Source organism: Triticum aestivum, chromosome 1D (assembly GCF_018294505.1).
Source record: "Triticum aestivum cultivar Chinese Spring chromosome 1D, IWGSC CS RefSeq v2.1, whole genome shotgun sequence".
In the NCBI taxonomy this organism is placed as follows: Eukaryota; Viridiplantae; Streptophyta; class Magnoliopsida; order Poales; family Poaceae; genus Triticum; species Triticum aestivum.
In genome coordinates, this window is record NC_057796.1 from 184875725 (window position 1) to 184884020 (window position 8296).

Consider the following 8296-nt stretch of genomic DNA (forward strand, 5'->3'; position numbering starts at 1 on the left):
TGATGAAGTTACCGGCGCAGGGCTTCGCCTAAGCACTACGACGATATGACCGAGGTGTGTATCTGTGGAGGGGGGAACCGCACACGGCTAAAAGATCAACTTGTGTGTTCTAGGGTACCCCCCCTCCCCACGTATATAAAGGAGGGAGGAGGGGAGAGCCGGCCGACCCCTAGGGCGTGCCCCAAGAGGGGAGTCCTACTAGGACTCCTAGTCCTAGTAGGATTCCACCAAAAGGGAGAGAGGGGGAAGGAAGGAGAGGGAGAGAGGGAGAAGGAGAGGGGGGCGCCGCCCCCCTTCCCTTGTCCAATTCGGACTGCAGGGGGGGCCTGCCCTGGCTGCCCTCCTCTATCTCCAATAAGGCCCATGGTGGCCCATTAGTTCCCCCGGGGGTTTCGGTAACCCCTCCGGCACTCCGGTTTTACTCGAAACTATCCGGAACACTTCCGGTGTCCGAATAACATGGTCCAATATATCAATCTTTATGTCTCAACCATTTCGAGACTCCTCATCATGTCTGTGATCTCATCCGGGACTCCGAACAACCTTAGGTCATCAAATCACATAAACTCATAATACAAATCGTCATCGAACGTTAAGCGTGCGGACCCTACGGGTTCGAGAACTATGTAGACATGACCGAGACACATCTCCGGTCAATAACCAATAGCGGAACCTGGATGCTCATATTGGCTCCTACATATTCTACGAAGATCTTTATCGCTCAAACCGCATAACAACTTACGTTGTTCCCTTTGTCATCGGTATGTTACTTGCCCGAGATTCGATCGTCGGTATCATCATACCTAGTTCAATCTCGTTACCGGCAAGTCTCTTTACTCGTTTTGTAATGCATCATCCCGCAACTAACTCATTAGTCACATTGCTTGCAAGGCTTATAGTGATGAGCATTACCGAGAGGGCCCAGAGATACCTCTCCGACATTCGGAGTGACAAATCCTAATCTCGATCTATGCCAACTCAACAAACACGATTAGAGACACATGTAGAGCATCTTTATAATCACCCAGTTACGTTGTGACGTTTGATAGCACACTAAGTGTTCCTTCGGTATTCGGGAGTTGCATAATCTCATAGTCATAGGAACATGTATAAGTCATGAAGAAAGCAATAGCAATAAACTAAACGATCATAGTGCTAAGCTAATGGATGGGTCTTGTCCATCACATCATTCTCTAATGATGTGATCATGTTCATTAAATGACAACACATGTCTATGGCTAGGAAACTTAACCATCTTTGATTAACGAGCTAGTCAAGTAGAGGCATACTAGGGACACTTTGATTGTCTATGTATTCGCACATGTACTAAGTTTCCGGTTAATACAATTCTAGCATAAATAATAAACATTTATCATGATATAAGGAAATATAAATAACAACTTTATTATTGCCTCTAGGGCATATTTCCTTCAGTCTCCCACTTGCACTAGAGTCAACAATCTAGATTACATAGTAATGATTCTAACACCCATGGAGTCTTGGTGCTGATCATGTTTTGCTCGTGAGAGAGGCTTAGTCAACGGGTCTGAAACATTCAGATCCGTATGTATTTTTGCAAATCTCTATGTCTCCCTCCTTGACTTGATCGCGGATGGAAATGAAGTGTCTCTTGATGTGCTTGGTTCTCTTGTGAAATCTGGATTCCTTTGCCAAGGCAATTGCACGAGTATTGTCACAAAAGATTTTCATTGGACCCGATGCACTAGGTATGACACCTAGATCGGATATGAACTCCTGCATCCAGACTCCTTCATTTTTTGCTTCAGAAGAAGCTATGTACTCCGCTTCACACGTAGATCCCGCCACGACGCTTTGCTTAGAACTGCACCAACTGACAGCTCCACCATTCAATATAAATACGTATCCGGTTTGTGACTTAGAGTCATCCGGATCAGTGTCAAAGCTTGCATCGACGTAACCATTTACGACGAGCTCTTTGTCACCTCCATAAACGAGAAACATATCATATCCTTAGTCCTTTTCAGGTATTTCAGGATGTTCTTGACCGCTTTCTAGTGATCCACTCCTGGATTACTTTGGTACCTCCCTGCTAAACTAATACCAAGGCACACATCAGGTCTGGTACACAACATTGCATACATGATAGAACCTGTGGTTGAAGCATAGGGAATGACTTTCATTTTCTCTCTATCTTCTGCAGTGGTCGGGCATTGAGTCTGACTCAACTTCATACCTTGTAACACAGGCAATAACTCTTTCTTTGTTTGATCCATTTTGAACTTCTTCAAAACTTTATCAAGGTATGTGCTTTGTGAAAGTCCAATTAAGCGTCTTGATCTATCTCTATAGATCTTGATGCCCAATATATAAGCAGCTTCACCGAGGTCTTTCATTGAAAATTTCTTATTCAAGTATCCTTTGATGCTATCCAGAAATTCCGTATCATTTCCGATCAACAATATTGTTGGGGATCGTAGCAGAAATTTAAAATTTTCTACGGATCACCAAGATCAATCTATGGAGTCATCTAGCAACGAGAGAGAGGGGAGTGCATCTACATACCCTTGTATATCGCGCGCGGAAGCGTTCAAGAGAACGGGGTTGATGGAGTCGTACTCGTCGTGATCCAAATCACCGATGATCCTAGCGCCGAACGGACGGCACCTCCGCGTTCAACACACGTACGGAGCGGGGACGTCTCCTCCTTCTTGATCCAGCAAGGGGGGAGGAGAAGTTGATGGAGATCCAGCAGCACGACGGCGTGGTGGTGGAAGTAGCGGGATCCCGGCAGGGCTTCGCCAAGCGCAAGCGGGGAGGAACAGGTGTCACGGGAGGGAGGGAGGCGCCAGGGCTTGGGGTGCTGCTCCCATGCGCCTCCCCACTATATATAGGGGTGGAGGGGGCTGGTTTCTTGCCCTCCAAGTCCATTGGGGCGTTGGCAAATGTGGGGGAAAGAAATCCCATCATTTCCCATCCCCACCGATTGTTATCCCCCTTTTTTAGGGATCTTGATCTTATCCCTTCGGGACATGATCTTATTCCTTCTAAGGTGGGATCTTGGTGCGCCTTGACTAGGGGTGTGGGGCCTTGCCCCCACTACCCACGTTCATGTGGGTCCCCCATGCAGGTGGGCCCCACTTCGGAACCTTCTAGAACCTTCTCGGTACAATACCGAAAAATCCCGAACATTTTCCGGTGGCCAAAATAGGACTTCCCATATATAAATCCTTCCCTCCGGACCATTCCGGAACTCCTCGTGACGTCCGGGATCTCATCCGGGACTCCGAACAACTTTCGGTTAACCGAATACTAATATCTCTACAACTCTAGCGTCACGAACCTTAAGTGTGTAGACCCTACGGGTTCGGGAGACATGCTGACATGACCGAGACGACTCTCCGGTCAATAACCAACAGCGGGATCTGGATACCCATGTTGGCTCCCACATGTTCCACGATGATCTCATCGGATGAACCACGATGTCGAGGATTCAATCAATCCCGTATACAATTCCCTTTGTCAATCGGTACGTTACTTGCCCGAGATTCGATCGTCGGTATCCCAATACCTTGTTCAATCTCGTTACCGGCAAGTCACTTTACTCGTACTGTAATGCATGATCCCGTGACCAAACACTTGGTCACATTGAGCTCATTATGATGATGCATTACCGAGTGGGCCCAGAGATACCTCTCCGTCATACGGAGTGACAAATCCCAGTCTCGATTCGTGCCAACCCAACAGACACTTTCGGAGATACCCGTAGTGCACCTTTATAGCCACCCAGTTACGTTGTAACGTTTGGCACACCCAAAGCAATCCTATGGTATCCGGGAGTTGCACAATCTCATGGTCTAAGGAAATGATACTTGACATTTGGAAAAGCTCTAGCAAACGAACTACACGATCTTGTGCTATGCTTAGGATTGGGTCTTGTCCATCACATCATTCTCCTAATGATGTGATCCCGTTATCAATGACATCCAATGTCCATAGTCAGGAAACCATGACTATCTGTTGATCAACGAGCTAGTCAACTAGAGGCTCACTAGGGACATGTTGTGGTCTATGTATTCACACATGTATTACGATTTCCGGATAACACAATTATAGCATGAACAATAGACAATTATCATGAATAAGGAAATATAATAATAACCATTTTATTATTGCCTCTAGGGCATATTTCCAACAGTGTTGTCACAGAAGAGAGTCATCGGGGCCGATGCATTGGGAATAACTCCTAGGTCGGTAATGAACTCCTTCACCCAGATTGCTTCTTGTGCTGCCTCTGAGGCCGCCATGTATTCCGCTTCACATGTAGATCCCGCCACAACGCTTTGCTTGCAACTGCACCAGCTTACTGCCCCACCATTCAAAATATACACATATCCGGTTTGTGACTTAGAGTCATCCAGATCTGTGTCGAAGCTAGCATTGACGTAACCCTTTACGACGAGCTCTTCGTCACCTCCATAAACGAGAAACATATCCTTAGTCCTCTTCAGGTACTTCAGGATATTCTTGACCGCTGTCCAGTGTTCCATGCCGGGATTACTTTGGTACCTTCCTACCAAACTTACGGCAAGGTTTACATCAGGTCTGGTACACATCATGGCATACATAATAGACCCTATGGCCGAGGCATAGGGGACGACACTCATCTTTTCTCTATCTTCTACCGTGGTCGGGCATTGAGCCGTGCTCAATTGCACACCTTGCAATATAGGCAAGAACCCCTTCTTGGACTGATCCATATTGAACTTCTTCAATATCTTGTCAAGGTACGTACTTTGTGAAAGACCAATGAGGCGTCTTGATCTATCTCTATAGATCTTGATGCCTAATATATAAGCAGCTTCTCCAAGGTCCTTCATTGAAAAACACTTGTTCAAGTAGGCCTTTATGCTTCCCAAGAATTCTATATCATTTCCCATCAACAGTATGTCATCCACATATAATATGAGAAATGCTACAGAGCTCCCACTCACTTTCTTGTAAACACATGCTTCTCCATAAGTCTGTGTAAACCCAAACGCTTTGATCATCTCATCAAATCGAATGTTCCAACTCCGAGATGCTTGCACCAGCCCATAGATGGAGCGCTGGAGCTTGCATACCTTGTTAGCATTCTTAGGATCGACAAAACCTTCCAGCTGCATCATATGCAATTCTTCCTTAAGAAAGCCGTTAAGGAATGCCGTTTTGACATCCATTTGCCATATCTCATAATCATAGAATGCGGCAATTGCTAACATGATTCGGACGGACTTCAGCTTCGCTACGGGTGAGAAAGTCTCATCGTAGTCAACCCCTTGAACTTGTCGATAACCCTTAGCGACAAGTCGAGCCTTATAGATGGTCACATTACCATCCGCGTCTGTCTTCTTCTTAAAGATCCATTTATTTTCTATGGCTCGCCGATCATCGGGCAAGTCAGTCAAAGTCCATACTTCGTTTTCATGCATGGATCCTATCTCGGATTTCATGGATTCTAGCCATTTGTCGGAATCTGGGCCCGCCATTGCTTCTTCATAGTTTGAAGGTTCACCGTTGTCTAACAACATGATTTCCAGGACAGGGTTGCCATACCACTCTGGTGTGGAACGTGTCCTCGTGGACCTACGAAGTTCAGTAGTAACTTGATCCGAAGTACCTCGATCATCATCATTAGCTTCCTCTCTAATCAGTGCAGGCACCACAGGAACATCTTCCTGAGCTGCGCTACTTTCCGGTTCAAGAGGTAGTACTTCATCAAGTTCCACTTTCCTCCCACTTACTTCTTTCGAGAGAAACTCTTTCTCCAGAAAGGACCCGTTCTTGGCAACAAAGATCTTGCCTTCGGATCTGAGGTAGAAGGTATACCCAATGGTTTCCTTAGGGTATCCTATGAAGACGCATTTTTCCGACTTCGGTTCGAGCTTTTCAGGTTGAAGTTTCTTAACATAAGCATCGCATCCCCAAACTTTTAGAAACGACAACTTAGGTTTCTTCCCAAACCATAATTCATACGGTGTCGTCTCAACGGATTTCGACGGAGCCCTATTTAAAGTGAATGCGGCAGTCTCTAAAGCATAGCCCCAAAATGAGAGCGGTAGATCGGTAAGAGACATCATAGATCGCACCATATCCAATAGAGTGCGATTACGACGTTCGGACACACCATTTCGCTGAGGTGTTCCAGGCGGCGTGAGTTGTGAAACTATTCCACATTTCCTTAAGTGTGTGCCAAATTCGTGACTCAAATATTCACCTCCACGATCTGATCGTAAGAATTTTATTTTCCTGTCACGTTGATTCTCAACCTCACTCTGAAATTCCTTGAACTTTTCAAAGGTCTCAGACTTGTGTTTCATTAGGTAGACATACCCATATCTACTCAAGTCATCAGTGAGAGTGAGAACATAACGATAGCCACCGCGAGCCTCAACACTCATTGGACCGCACACATCAGTATGTATGATTTCCAATAAGTTGGTTGCTCGCTCCATTGTTCCGGAGAACGGAGTCTTGGTCATCTTACCCATGAGGCATGGTTCGCACGTGTCAAATGATTCGTAATCAAGAGACTCTAAAAGTCCATCAGCATGGAGCTTCTTCATGCGCTTGACACCAATGTGACCAAGACGGCAGTGCCACAAGTATGTGGGACTATCATTATCAACCTTACATCTTTTGGTACTCACACTATGAATATGTGTAACACTACGTTCGAGATTCATTAAGAATAAACCATTAACCAGCGGGGCATGACCATAAAACATATCTCTCATATAAATAGAACAACCATTATTCTCGGATTTAAATGAGTAGCCATCTCGAATTAAACGAGATCCTGATACAATGTTCATGCTCAAAGCTGGCACTAAATAACAATTATTGAGGTTTAAAACTAATCCCGTAGGTAAATGTAGAGGTAGCGTGCCGACGGCGATCACATCGACCTTGGAACCATTCCCGACGCGCATCATCACCTCGTCCTTTGCCAGTCTCCGTTTATTCCGCAGCTCCTGCTTTGAGTTACAAATATGAGCAACCGCACCGGTATCAAATACCCAGGAGCTACTACGAGTGTTGGTAAGGTACACATCAATAACATGTATATCACATATACCTTTGGTGTTGCCGGCCTTCTTGTCCGCTAAGTACTTGGGGCAGTTCCGCTTCCAGTGACCACTTCCCTTGCAATAAAAGCACTCAGTCTCAGGCTTGGGTCCATTTTTTGGCTTCTTCCCGGCAACTGGCTTACCGGGCGCGGCAACTCCCTTGTCGTCCTTCTTGAAGTTCTTCTTACCCTTGCCTTTCTTGAACTTAGTGGTTTTACTCACCATCAACACTTGATGTTCCTTTTTGATCTCCACCTCCGCTGATTTCAGCATTGAATATACCTCAGGAATGGTCTTTTCCATCCCCTGCATATTGAAGTTCATCACAAAGCTCTTGTAGCTCGGTGGAAGCGACTGAAGGATTCTATCAATGACCGCATCATCTGGGAGATTAACTCCCAGCTGAGTCAAGCGGTTGTGTAACCCAGACATTTTGAGTATGTGCTCACTGACAGAACTATTTTCCTCCATCTTACAACTGAGAACTTGTCGGAGACTTCATATCTCTCGACCCGGCCATGAGCTTGGAAAACCACTTTCAGCTCTTCGAACATCTCATATGCTCCGTGTTGCTCAAAACGCTTTTGGAGCCCCGGTTCTAAGCTATAAAGCATGCCGCACTGAACGAGGGAGTAATCATCAGCACGCTGCTGCCAAGCGTTCGTAACGTCTTGGTTCTCTGGGATGGGTGCGTCACCTAGCGGTGCTTCTAGGACATAATCTTTCTTGGCAGCTATGAGGATGATCCTCGGGTTCCGGACCCAGTCCGTATAGTTGCTGCCATCATCTTTCAGCTTGGTTTTCTCTAGGAACGCGTTGAAGTTGAGGGCAACATTAGCGTGGGCCATTTGATCTACGAGACATATTGTAAAGATTTTAGACTAAGTTCATGATAATTAAGTTCATCTAATCAAATTATTCAATGAACTCCCACTCAGATAGACATCCCTCTAGTCATCTAAGTGAAACATGATCCGAGTCAACTAGGCCGTGTCCGATCATCACGTGAGACGGACTAGTCAACATCGGTGAACATCTTCATGTTGATCGTATCTTCTATACGACTCATGCTCGACCTTTCGGTCTTCCGTGTTCCGAGGCCATGTCTGTACATGCTAGGCTCGTCAAGACAACCTAAGTGTATTGCGTGCGTAAATCTGGCTTACACCCGTTGTATTCGAACGTTAGAATCTATCACACCCGATCAT